We start from the raw sequence: 13,863 nt of genomic DNA on the forward strand, positions 1-13,863 counted from the left end.
TGATGAGTGGTGGCAAGGGAGGGGATTTTTTCCTTACTTCCTGTTCATGAGTGTGCTCGGGCATAGAGCCGAACGGTGCCTTCAGCACAGTGGTGAAAAATCCAGTCTGTTGTCTGTACACCTCCACATCTACCCCGCCATACCACTGGAAAAGCAACCAACTCCATTCCCTCGACAAACTGACGGTTGCATGTCCATTTGTGCACTCCTATTGGACCTCCCAGTTGGATGATCTACTTGAACCCAATTGGGCTACTCAATTGGATTAGTCCAAATGGGTCTCGCCGCGGCGTCTCAGAAGATAGGGTGCTCGGCCACTGAGCCGGAGTTCCCGGGTACGAACCTGGCCACGGTGGCCGCATTTCGATAGAGGCGAAACACAAAGGCGCCCGTATGCTGTACGATGTCAGTGCCATCCCAGTAAAGAAAAAAACCAATGGGTCCATTTGGGCATATCATTTGGTTCCATTTGGAACTAGTTGGACTCAATTGGTCAGCCAATTGGGCTCAAAATCCAATTGGGTAGTCCATTTGGTTTCCCTATAGTTTCAGTTGGGCACCGCAATTGGTGCTGCATTTTCAGTTGGAATACTCAACTGATTTGTGAGGTATCAATTGGTTTTGGCACTCCCAGTTGGAATCCAGAAAACCAATTGGAAGCTTATCTCTCGACTGGAAGCTCCAGCTGGTTCGAAGTCAACGATGTCCTTCACTGAGATCTGTGATATATACAGGGTCTGTTCTGAAAGTAGTAGGACTGGTTTTTTCCTGGGCGAACGGCCGGACGAGAGGTGGTCTGCGCGTGCAGGATCGTTGAAGGGGGTTATTGGGAATGCTGGGAAAAATCGGCAGTCGGCTCTCGGCCGTTGAAGAGAGGAGGTCGCTTGTACTGTGAACCCCTGTCGAAACGTCTCGTCACGCAGAATCGTCGAGCGTTTACTGGATCAGCGATACGCGATGAAATTTTGAGTAAATCTTGGTAAAACGGGCAAAGAGACTCACAACATGATTAAGGAGGCCTACGGTGACGCTTCCATGGGTAGATCAGGTGTTTTTTGAGTGGCACAAGCTTTTCCGAGAAGGTAAGGAAAGAGTGGAGGAAGACGACCGCTCCAGACGCCCTTCGACCAGCAAGACCAACGAAAATGTGTAGCGAGTGAAACATTTACTTAACAGTGATCGTAGAATGAGTATCAGAATGATTGCTGATGACTTGAGCATTCCTCAAACCCAAGTTTTTGAGATCGTGGCAGAAAACTTATCCATGAGGAAAGCGTGCACGAAGTTGGTGCCGGGAGTATTGTCAGAGGAGGAAAAGGCCAACCGGTAGGATCTTCTTCATCATATGAATGAGGACCCCGATTTTTTGCCCAGCACAAGGCGGCAACGCTGCCTCAGCCCCCCTACAGCCTCGACTTGGCCCCGCCAGACTTTTTTCTATTCCCGTGAATAAAATCGACGCTCGAGGGGAAACATCACGGATCGGTAGAGGTGGTTCAACAGGCCATGACGAGGGAGCTAAGCAGCATTCCGGTCCAGCCGTTCCTGGAGGCGTACGAAAATTGAAAAACTCATTGGCAGCAGCGTGTAGGTGCTGAAGGGTGCTACCTTGAAAAATTGTAATCATTTGTACTATTCTCTTGAATAAATTTTGTTTAAAAAAATAGAGTCCTACTACTTTCAGAACAGACCATGTATATATATATATATATATATATATATATATATATATATATATAGCTGGCTATAAAACAACATAGATTAATTAGGTTTTTGTAAAAGAGATATTAGCAGCTTAACTTCTTGAATTGTTTTCATCATTTCCACCGTCACTGCAGGCATTCTTAAATTAGATAACTTCGCTGAGTGGTTAGCCACTACTGGTTCCAGCTAGAGTGTCTCATGAGGGGGCCGGGTGTATAAGTGACTGCAAAAGTATGTTCTGTGGTTATATGTTGAGAACTATTGTTGGTATTGTTGTGACTCTACCCCCCCCCCTTACTCTCTTTGTGTGTTCCCGTCACATCTGTATCCACTTAGGCCATGCCCAGAGGCAGTGCGTGGTTCTGCGAAAGTGGACTTTCTCCGTGCACGCGCTCCCATGCGACCTCCTGAAAAGAAAGGTGGAACCGAACACGAGGGACGCATACGACTCCTGGATTCCACGTACCTCCACTTCTGCCTAACTGCCACGACGTGTTTTTCCCGACTTCCCCTTAAACGGCACCCTAGCGCAGCAGTATGGACCCTGCGACCTTGTGTGTACAACCGTCAGGTTGACATGACTCAACGCCTGCTGCCACGTGCGGAGACGAGCGTCTGCCATTCAACCGCGCCTGGCTCTTTTGTCAACTGCGCGGGTGACGCCGCTGCAGGTGTTCGCCTTTGGGCGTTTCCTTGAAACAAGATATGGGATCCACCTGGCCAGAAAGGACACTTCCCGGTATCCAGGTGACTCAGCCGAGCAAGACGACCAAGTCCCTACGATTGGTCGAAAAAGGCGGGAAGACCTCGGGAGGGTCTATTTAAAGCGCTCAACACGTTCATCGAGCAGCGATTCCCTCGGCGTTTCCCTGAGACTTCTGAGCTTTTACCCTGTTTGTCATTGCTTGTAAATAACTTTGTAAATATGTGAATACAGTTTTTCCTTTGCTTCTCCTACTCCCTGTCTCCGGCCCACATTCCTTCCTCCGTCGGCACAGCGGCGGCGCACCTGGACCCGATGCCTGGTGGAACACGCTACTAGTCCGGCAAAACATATCAGTATACAGTGTCTGACTATAGTGTTCCTGTGTGTAATGCATATGCTTGTTGGTATCACTTGATTTTCATAACAGCGTATAATTCTAATTTCAATTCTCTTGTAGAAATGTTGGCAGAAGTCTCACAGCAGTCATGGAAGAAAGGCCAATTGGTTTCAATTGAAATTCTAATTTTTTATTTTGCTGGTCAGTTCAAACCATTTGAGTTCAATTTGTAGGCCATTTGGTCTGGTGGGGTGACCAATTATTTCTTTTCAGAAGTACCATTTGGGCTCAATTGGTTGAGCCCAATGAGTGGCAGTTTTTGACCAATTGCTTTCAATTGGAAATTTTCCAATTGTACCCATTGGCTTTTTTGACTGGGATAGGTCAGTGAACTTACTCATGAGTGTACTTAATTGGAGTCCCTCAGGCTCGCATTCAGATCGTGATCTGAGTGGTGAGTGAGTTGGGACTCACAGCTACGATCATGATCTGGGTCTTGAGCGAGTTTGGGCTCACATTCTGATCATGATTTCAGTTGTGAGTTCGGACTCGCCTTCAGATCATGATCTGAATTGTGAGTCATGATCTGAGTTGTGAGTGAATCTGGGCTCAGGCTTCGATCGTGGTCTGTATTTTTGTGACGATGGCGTGCGCTTTTTTTTCCTTGTTTGCTGGCAGTGGAGGGGAGAAACGTTTTACAGCTGCGATCAAGCACGCTTGAGAGGATTTCACAGAAGCTAGAAAGGTGTTTGTCCTTCCTCAGTGCTAGTTTACGCGGGTGCAGATGCGGTAATGAGCCGTGCGGAAATGTTTAGGACTGTTTGTCAGACTTTCACCATGTCGGTACACCTCGGTCGTATTGGGGGTGAACCACTTGCACATTTCTGTGAGCCCATGTGTGTCTTGAGTCGAAGTGAGCCCAAAGGAGTCGTAAGTTTAAATCACTGAGTGAACTCAAATGAGTTGAAGCTAAAATGAGTGAGTCAGGATGAGTCATGAGTCGACACGAATGGCTCCATGGGTCCGGTTGAGTTGTGAGTTGGAGTGAGACCACATAAGCTAGCTGTGAGCCTAAATGAGTCTGAGTTCATGAGTTTGAGTGAACGTGGGACTTTGTGAGTCTGAGTTTGAGTGAGCCCATAACTTGACCAAAGTTTTGTCAGTGAGTCTGAGCGAGCATTCGTGATTTTGCCGAGGTGTGGTCAGTACACATAAAAGATCCCCAGGTTGTCGAAATTATTCCGGAGCCCTCCACTATGGCACCTCTTTCTCTCTCTCTTCCACTCCTACCTTCCTCCCTTTCCTTACGATGCAGTTCAGGTGTCCACCGAGATGTGTAACAATTACTGTGCCATTTGCTTTTCTTGAAAACTAATTTTCAGTTTTCACGATGGCATGCCAAAAACTGCTAACAAAAGCACGAAAAATGCAACGTTTTGCTGTTTTGCATTGAAACTAGTGATGCAAAACTATCGATAGTACTATCGATACTATCGATAGTTGAGTCACTATCGAACTATCGATGGTAAAAAAGACTATCGATAGTACTATCGACAGCGCGCTATCAATAGTACTATCGATAGTACCATCGATAGTACTATCGATAGGTCTATTGATAGTACTTCGATAGCCGTGTCGATACTACTTGTTATATATAGTACTATCGATACTATAAAATCAACTACGCATACCCACTGCATCCTAAACTTGGTTTCCCGAGTGTGTGGTATGGAGGTGATGGTATGAGTAACTGACAGGACTCGCCCGTTTTTGCGGCTTACGCGTCACCGAGCTCTGCAGACGTTCCCTACGTAAAGTTGCTGGATAAAATGTTAGCGTGCGAATGTCCCAGTTGCGAAACATGTGTGCGAAAACCATTTCTGCAGCGGTTACGTCAGCAAGCCAGTACAACGGCTGTTTGTTCTTTCATCGGAGGCAGTTCCAGGTATTTTTCCGAACTGTTCCAGTGTTTGCTCTTTCATGCGATGCAGTTCCAGGTGTTTTTCCGAACTGTCCCAGTGCACGTTAAAGAACCGCAGCTGGTCGAAATTTACCCGGAGACCTCTACTACGGCATCAATCATAGCTTGAGTCTCTTTGCGCCATTAAGCCACATGAGACCGTCAAACCAATCAAGTATCGCAAATGTTTTGGTTATATCGCTGGCCAACAAATTCATAATATCAATATTTTCCCAATCAACAATCTTACCATCGACAGTTTCACTATCGATAGTCTTGTTATCGATAGCGGTTCTATCGCTAGTAGTACTATCGATAGCAACACTATTGATAGCAACACTATCGTTAGTATTATCGATAGTCTACTATCGATAGTAGAATCGATAGTATCACTATCGATAGTCTATCGATAGTAGCACTATCGATAGTTTAAAAAAAACTATCGATACTATCGATAGTCAATTTTCCGATAGTTTTTCATCACTAATTAAACACACAGCAGACACCCGACTTTGCTTGTCTCGGAAGGCGGGAATGCTACAACCATGGAGGAGGGATTGGCGGCAGCCAATGAGGTTATAAATATTTATATAACCTGATCCTGTTCCTTCGTTGTTATTAAAGGGGTCGTGAAATGTTTTCCGAAAATTTTTAACGACGTGTGTGTTTGCAATTCTGACCCCTCATTCTATAGTATACCTCAGTTCGATTCATTGTGTGGGTTGATTGAATAGCGAAAAAAAAAACTAAATTTTGGTTTCCTAGCACGCGTCCCCTTCAAGGAGGCAATGCCTCAACTATACCTCAACTCTACAGCAAACATCATCTTAAGCAGCCAATCAGAGGCTTCTGTCGTCAACTCAACATGACGGCTGAGCGAGGTTTCTTGCGCCCCAGTTGACCGACCGAGGTTACAGTGTACTAGAATATTGTAGTTCACTATACCGAGGTCACAGCATTATATGGAGTCAAATGTGACGTCAAAATGACGTCACGCCAGGTAATTAAACATGGAGAAAAGAAAGAACTCAGGAGAGGCGGTTATGTCACATTTTTTGAAGCCGGCTCCCCCTTGCTCCCTTCCTACTTGGCCGTCGTCTCAGCGCTCTTGCGCATGTGCAGCAGGCATTGCAGCGGATGACGACGCTGCACCCAGCGTTACTATTGGCTGCGCTGTCAGCCAAAGACTCCTAGTAGTCCTTGAGAAAGAGCGTTACTTCCGGCACATTTTTTGGCTTGCAGCTCGGATAGCAAGGGCATCTCCTAAATTTTCCTTCCTCCATGTAATTAAAAAATGGCCGATATTCCCGAGCTGCACCATGGAGGAAAAAAAAACTCCACGAGCTGCACTGTTGCCTGCTAGATGATGATGATGATGAAAGGCTTTTGTTGAACTTGGCCGGCGCACCACACCGATCGCCGCTTGCGAACTGCCGCTCACTGCAAGCAGGGACACACGGAGCTGCAAGCATCAATGTGCTGCTAGACTTAAACCCCGTGCACAGCCGGTGTAACACTCCCAAGCTGCGTGCCCTCGCTATCAGCAAAGCATTATCACATCAACCGCCCGGTGCAATCTCGCATCAGAATACACGCTTACCCAAGAGAAAACCCTTACGTGTGGTCCTGGGCTTGCCTTGATCCCCGGTAATCAGCGAGTTCATGCGCTGGTTCGAAAACTATCTCATCGGGCTCCGGAAGGTCGGACACCCATTCCCACTCAGGAAACCTCGCGGGCTCTACTCACGTACCACAAATCACCTCTCATTACAAAAACAGCCGCTTCACTCAGCCACCACCTCAGCGTACAGTAGATTCAAAATATAGTGCGGTCTGGCGACAACTGCAGAATAACTGCTACACCTCACCTTACCTCCTTCATCCACCCAACCTACCTTGAGCCTCCCGCTCTTTACACGGCAGTTACACAGCAGTCTGCTCGTAACTGAAGAGCGCCTATAAAAAAGTCACGCAAGTACGTTTGAAACGAGGGTTAGGTGATTTGCGCTCCTTAATTCGCTCTGAGCAGCGTTTCTTCGGCGTCGCGTCTCGGCTACCGACGTTGCCGGAGGCGAAATTCCGGCGCTTGGAGCGAGGCCACTCAGGGAGACGCAGATATGTGGCGATTCCAGGTCTCGGCGTCAGCGCGCCGAAGATGCCTCGCTTGTGCGGAATGAAAGGGGGGGGGGGGCGGCAATGAGCGACTTCCCTGTGCCTTTCGTTTTCGAAAACCAATGGAGGGCTTAGACTCCATTGGTTTCGTGGTAACCCTGAAGCTCATAAAGGGACTTCAGTGGACGCCTTAGTCGCGCTTTGAGGTACGTTGGCGGTGGTTACGCTTCACTCGGCTGCCGTTGTACCCAATAAATTGCTTCTACTAAATGGCTTGTGCAAAGTTATTACTGCTCTCGCTGTAAAAGTTTATAGCTACTACTACTGTGTATTAATCCTCCACTTTCATTATTTAATGCCTGGTAGCTAAGCCTTGCGGGCGTACGATAATGAGCAAAGTAAAACTTTTGCGCGATAAATTTGTTTATTTTCATGGCTGTGTTTTCTGAAAGTCGTTTCATTTTTCTTTACTTCAAGCAACCTGTATTTACATATGTATCCGAAATTATTCGAAAATAGTTGATTCGATTTTCAACCAAAACTTTGATATTCAGCACAAGAGTCTCGTCCTGAAAGAACCAAGCCGATCAGCTCCTTGCTAACTGCGTCTCACAATGTAGAGAACGTCGCCGCGGGGTGTGTACGGTCGAATTTGGAATAAATGCCGCACTTTCTCTGATTGCCCACGAAACACAAAACGTCTTACAAACGTCTCGGAACAGCTCCAAATGACTACAAACGTCTTGCGCTGCGTTCAAACGTCTCATGGATGTCGACAAGAAGAAGTTTTAAACATCTGCAATCAGATGTTTGCTGTGAAACTTCTGTGAAACATCTGCAGTCAGATGTTTTCTAGACTTGTTTCTAACACGTGGAACTTGAGACCACGTCCAGGAGACGCGCCTAGCAATCAGCAGAGAGTTGCCGCCGTGGACTAAACATGCTGTAAATCACGGCGCATAAATTAGATGGCTCTCCTGCTTGACGTTTCGAAGAGCAGGCGCGCCGGTGCAAAGACTCTCTTTGTATTCGAACACTGAAAGCGCGTTTTCTCCTACGGAGCCCGAATCACGTTCCACATCGAGTGCAGCCAACCCGCCACTCGTAAGGCTGTATTTAGATAACATATAATGGCCCTGAAAGCCGACGGTAGTTACGCGAGCGAAAAAATTTGCTTCATGTTACGAACGCCTCTGTTACGCCTCGGCTAGCCGGCGGCAGCACGCGGATTGACAGGCGCAGCGGACGCTGCCTTCGCCATGCCTTCGCCGCCTTCGCCGAGCTCGCTCGCGCGCTTATCACCCGCGCTCTATGGTGTCGGCAGATCTTGGAGGCAGTAATCTTTCTTGAGTCACGCCGCAGCTTGCTGCTTGGTGTCGCTCCGCACGGTGGCGATGCAGGCTAGTTTGCCAAAGTGGTTTTAACCGTTTCAAGCAGAAATAAATCTTAGTGCAAGCTGCAAGTGCTTTGTTTTACATGAAAGTATTAGATTCAATTTGTTTTTTGGTTCTTTGATGATTTGTTTATTTTTACGTTTAGAAATTTAGTACTTCATTTCGCCATTTAGCGTTGCAGAGGCTAGCGATATTATAGCTACGCGCGCGAAGTGGATGCTGCGTGCGTTGTACCGACTGTTGCGCAAATCAGAGAAAATCGAAGAAAAATTCTCTCGGCTTAACCGCGCGTTTGTTCGGGCTCAAATTTCGCACAGAGGTTGCATTTAGTGGTCAGTTTTGTTTTATACTACATTTATGTGGGGTACTTGCCTGATTCGGGCAGAATTATTTGGAAATCCCCATCGTCTGTGGCGACTGAGAACCAAAATCGAAAGACTTTGCAGCAATGGTACGCGTGGCGCCATCTCGCAGCCATCGGAGAAACGAGCTCTCCACTTAGCACAGCTGGGTTTCTCCGGTGGGTGCGAGATGGCGCTACGGGTACCATTGCTGCGATGTCTTTCAGTTTTGGATCGTCGTCGCCACATACGATGGGGATTTCCAAAAAATTCTGACTGAATCAGGCAAGTACCCCACCTAAACGTAGTATAAAACAAAACTGACCACCAAATGCAACCTCTGTGCGAAATTTGAGCCCAAACAAACGCGCGGTTAAGCCGAGAGAATTTTTTTTCGATTTTCTCTGATTTACGCAACACGCGATACGTTTCGCTGCGCACTTTTTTCCGCGCTGTTTGGCACTTCACGCCGCTGCAGTTCGCAGTTTCCCCTTTTTCTGCGGTATCGTTTAGTACCAGTGTTGCACTGAGATGTGAGCCTCGTTTTCCGCAAAAGTAAGTAACCTTCCATTTTTTTTCTGTGGTGAAAGTGTCGTCCTTGCTTTAGCTAAGCCTCTAACGCGCCTGATTGAACGGTCGGCTATTGTGTCACTCCTTTGGTTTACAAATCACAAAACAGTATCAGCCAGTGCTTTACATACCAAAGTGCTATTTGAGTTTTTGTTAAGTGGATACAGCTAGGCTGCTCTCGCAGCTAGGCAATTGCATTCTGGCAGCGTTTTATTCTTGCCAAGGACTCTCATCTGGCCACCTGTGTGCTTCAATTCTCCTTGCTGTGATTGCCGTCAGTGAAACTCACGTTAAAAAGGCTTTGGTTATCTTCACTAAGGTATTTGTTTGGGCTAGTCGGTAAATTGTTAAAACTGAAGGCATAGCGCACGAAGGACCTGACCTCTCCTTCGTGCGCTGTGCCTTCAGTTTTTGGTTATCTTAACTGCGTCAAGCTTTTATTTCATTACGATTGAGAGCCCCGGCACAAAGGTATAGGTTACTCAGTGGTGCTGCTCTGTATGTGTGCAGGCTGTTGGCCAGTGCAGTGAAGTACTACGGCTCTTTGCAGGCATGGCGGCTTTTATTTTTTGGAAACCATTGCACCGTGCATAGCTGGCGTTGTCCCTGCTTCACTGTGTACATTTCGTTTTGGGTACAGGCTGTTCAACAGTGGTTTTCAGAGGACCTCCTTGCCTGCTCAACTTCTCAAGTTTTGGTGAGCACGCTTTGCAGCTGACACCTTTTCTTTCACTTCATGATTTCTTGTATAGGTCTAGGCTGTTTGCTAATGTTCATTACACAAGCCCCATTATTTGTTTGTCCTTTAGAACTCCAACTGTTGGCCGGAGGAGCAAGGACCTGGTCTAGTTTCACGCAAATGAATCGCAGCACCTTGTACTTGGTTGTTCAGAAGACTTGGCCTGGAGATTGTTTCAGTTCTGAGGTGGGAATATGGACTAATGCTTCTTGTGTAGTGGTGTAAGTAATCTCTTGCCCGCTGTTTGAGCTTCATCGTACAGATTAGAAAGGGCTTGTTTAGCAATGCAGTGCTAAGAACCTTATACACATGCACTTTTATTTGTCTTATCTTTCAGATGTGCCCCTGTGTGGCTGTCAAGGTAAGGTCCAAGATTTAACCCATCTCTGGTGTATACTGAAGTGATGCAGGTATTACCAGGACAGCAGCATCTCTGCTATGTTTTCGTGCGACGGTGCAAGATGTCAACCATCAACCACTTTTGATTCAGCCACGTCTTGCAGGTAAGAGAAAGCCTGTTTGCGAGATGCAGCTTAGGAGGTTGTGTGAGTACAGTGTGCATCACAGTAAGGCAGTGCACTTGCTATCGACTGCTTGGCTTTCAGTGTCCATGCACGCTGTTTGAATTTTGCTTTTATTAAAGGCTTCCACAGTGATTGACTTCTTGAGTTTATGGTGAACCGTAGCGCTTTGCTGAAATGCCGCTTTCAATGACATCATATGCATCTGTGTTTTTAGTTAGCTTATTTTACTGCCTGTGCTGTCACTCCTTGCCATTTCCTGGTCTTATTTGCTTCTGACTCCTGATTGGCCATTCTACATGCACCTGACTGACTGTGCTTTCGGTTACTTTTCACTTCTGCAGGCTGCTGAACAGAGCTGAATTTGACTTCCCCTTGTTACCGTCTAGTTGGCATCCTCCTTGCAAGAAAAGCGATTTTTGGAACACCTAGCGAGCTCTTCACTGCCATCCACATCACAGCAACTTGATCATCAACGCATCCGTTGTGAACAAGGCCCGGGGCCGAATGAATTTTTGATTTAACAATTGGTTGCTGCTCGACACTTTCCCGCCATCCAAGTGCTTACTGTTGTAATGTCAGCCAAACCAGTGAAGCTACCTCCTCCGTGACTTCTGACATTAATTTCCTGGTCCTTTTCTTTTTTTGTGTGGGTGTATGCACTGGATTCAATAAAGAGTAATGCAGTGACTGAAAAGTGTGTTAGCACATGCATTTATGCCTCATTACTCCAGCCATACATGCCTTGTAATGTCGGCTCATTGTCCGGGTCATTGCAAATCAGCTTTGAGTTCTTTTTTGAGTGGTGTATACCAGAAAAATGAACTAACATTTCGAAAGCTTTAGAGGGTTTAAAGGCAGCACTAAAAATCAGTCTTGAAATGCGTAAGATATTACAGGCACCCATTTCGGAAAAAAAAAGGAACGTCTAAAAAAATTCTAGAAAAGTTCTACCTCAGAAGTTTTCTAGCCGTATACAAGCGTAGCGTTAGCAGAGCTAATAGAGGGCTAGTAAATGTCTAAGTCTAAAACACTGCTTAGATGAAACTTCTTTTAGATGTCAAGCTTTTTTTTCCGAGACTTTTTTTAGACTTTTTTTAAACAATGCACTCAGATTATGGTGCAGGGCCCCTTTAAGGCCGGTTCACATGCAAGCGACTGAGCGATTGAGCGGCGCGTCGCTGCGAAAATTTCCAACTTGTTGAAACCTCGCCGCTCGTCGCAGCGACGACTCAAAACAGGTTTTTCCGTCGCGGCGGCAGGATTCGCTACCATATTCGCTTGCATGTGAAACAGGCTTTAGGGTTCATTCTTGTCGTAGGCTTGCGATCCGGAGGTGAGCGGGGGGGGGGGGGGGGGGGGGGTTGTGTTTGACAGCTTGCGTCGTGTGCAGTAATGAATAGTGGTTGGTTTGGTTTATGGGGTTTAACATCCCAAAGCGACTAAGGCTATGAGAGACGCCGTAGTGGAGGGCTCCGGAAATTTCGACCACCTGGGGTTGTTTTAACGTGCACTGACATCGCACAGTACACGGGCCTCTAGAATTTCTCCTCCAAAGAAATTCAACCGCCACGGCAGGGATCGAAGTAATGAATATATTGGCGGATCAATGTTCTCGTAAGCCGTCAGGGACGAAAAGAACATTCTGCTGTGTAGTTGGCTGCTCTAAAACTTTTAAATCTACCCAGGAACGCGCTCCTGCGACCTCCCCGCGCCTCCACATGCGAACAGCGACAGCGCCGGATTGTTGCTTTTCGACGAATAAAATAGAATAAAAAAAATTCGCGTAATGTTCAATTTCATCGCTAGAGTGCTTGTTGTCTTTTTTGCTTTTCTGACACTCTCCACATTGAGTGATCATAGTAGGCGCGCTGTTTGCAAGTGTGACAGGTCACCCGCCTTTCGAGTGAGTGTGCTTTGAAAGAAATAAGCCGAGGCGGAGGGCGCAGAGACAGTTTTCAGTGGCTCACTGCTTTTGCGCGCTTCTAGAAAAGGGCTAGTTATCGAGAAGCGGGTGACTGGTGGCTCATAAGAATGCATCAAACAAGTACGCGTGCTCATGCCTCTCACGGAAACGCAGCCATGGCGTTGGTAGCCACAACATATGTTCGTGGTGAGCCGCGAGTGTTCTACGTTCCATTCTAAGTTTCACAATGTGTACATATATCTTCATTTCCTTTGTTACTGCTTGGTACTGGTGCTGGACATTGTTCATTATGTTTGTCTATGACATGGAATAGACCGGGTCGGACTGGACCAGACTTTCTAGGCAGCAACGCGAAGCGAATGTGCACGCCTTTTAAACGTAAAATTTAGAGAAATCGGTCTGCCCTGGTCAGTTGGGCCTGTTTTCAGCGATGGGACTTTCTCATGTGATATCGCTTGCCCCGGAAAAAGCGTGCATCTGCTCCACTGTTCTAACGAGCGATCACTTGAAATGTATGCACGAACGTAGAGGGGAGCACGTGGAAAAATGGAAGATACTTTTTCCGTCGGTCCATTGTGTGCCCTTAATCATAATGATCGCGCTGTACCCCAGCGACAAATTACTTTGTTGCAAATGATTTGAATATTTAGCTTTTCACGCTAATTGCAGTTATCAAGCTAAACCGGGCAGGAGAAGCGTCCGACCCGTCGAAATAATCTCTCGATGTTCCTCCACGATGACCAGTTGGCGCACGTGAAAGCTTGTGGCTCGGCAACACATACAAAGTTGTCAACCGTAAATATCGACAATTAATTTTGCTCGAGAATATTAGATGCATTTGTGTTTTTTTTTCTGCTTTTTATCCTCGCTGGCTTTCCACAAGCCCGCACCTGTGTCAATCAATCGCAAGCCCGATGCCACTACCTCGACACATGGAAAATCTACACTTCCAGTTCAAACAAGGGGAATAGTTTGCATGATAAACGAATGAGAAAGATTATTGATTCGGTAAACGCCTGTTGTCAGGATACTATAATCAGCTCGTGGGCTTTCAGCGACGCCCTTCTCCAGCAACACTTAGCTCTCATGGGCAGGATATCGTCCGTGCGAGCCGTAATGTCGATTACATGTCCACTCTCATGCAGTGCGATTCTCTTGTCCATGCTTTCGCCGAAAATTTAACAGTATGGTACGCGCATGAGCAGAAAACCACATGAGCATACCTCGGCCGTGCTTGCAGTGAAATCGGAAATCCGCGGCGGGCGGTCCGCCCTCGGTTCCAATGGCTCCCGATAGGGAGTCGCAATCTGTTGCAAAAAGCTTGTTCTTGCAGCCACGCTCCCCTTCGGCTTAACTTTCTCTTCACACCCCTTCCTCTCCTTGCCTCAAGGAAGATGAAAGGAAACTTTGATTACACCAGGGTAAGGCTAAGGGCTAGTTGATGATTCATGACTAAAGTTAGCTCCCCTTTGGTTTTCCTCACAATCGCGTAGTACGATGTAGTGCACCGGGTGTCATCCTTTTCTTTTCTGTTAAATTTTTCCTATTAGCC

At 46.8% G+C, this 13,863-nt stretch overlaps 1 protein-coding gene and 1 long non-coding RNA gene across 10 annotated transcripts in view; one reads left to right on the plus strand and one right to left on the minus strand.

Annotated features, from left to right (window-relative positions):
- Positions 1-13,863, minus strand: part of LOC149349987 (uncharacterized) — a 228,811-nt gene that overhangs the window by 97,001 nt on the left and 117,947 nt on the right. The gene's annotated exons all lie outside the window — the stretch shown is intronic.
- Positions 8,984-11,081, plus strand: LOC149349988 (uncharacterized). 5 transcript variants are annotated; one of them, XR_016290191.1, is made up of 7 exons: positions 8,984-9,109; positions 9,331-9,443; positions 9,635-9,674; positions 9,765-9,821; positions 9,934-10,049; positions 10,201-10,366; positions 10,729-11,081. It is a non-coding gene; the product is annotated as an uncharacterized LOC149349988 (long non-coding RNA). The 5 variants fall into 5 exon arrangements; XR_016290190.1 differs by having other exon boundaries at positions 9,349-9,443; XR_016290189.1 differs by lacking the exon at positions 9,331-9,443 and having other exon boundaries at positions 9,934-10,084.

This window comes from Amblyomma mixtum, chromosome 3 (genome assembly GCF_055824585.1).
Source record: "Amblyomma mixtum isolate Tamu chromosome 3, ASM5582458v1, whole genome shotgun sequence".
Taxonomy (NCBI): Eukaryota; Metazoa; Arthropoda; class Arachnida; order Ixodida; family Ixodidae; genus Amblyomma; species Amblyomma mixtum.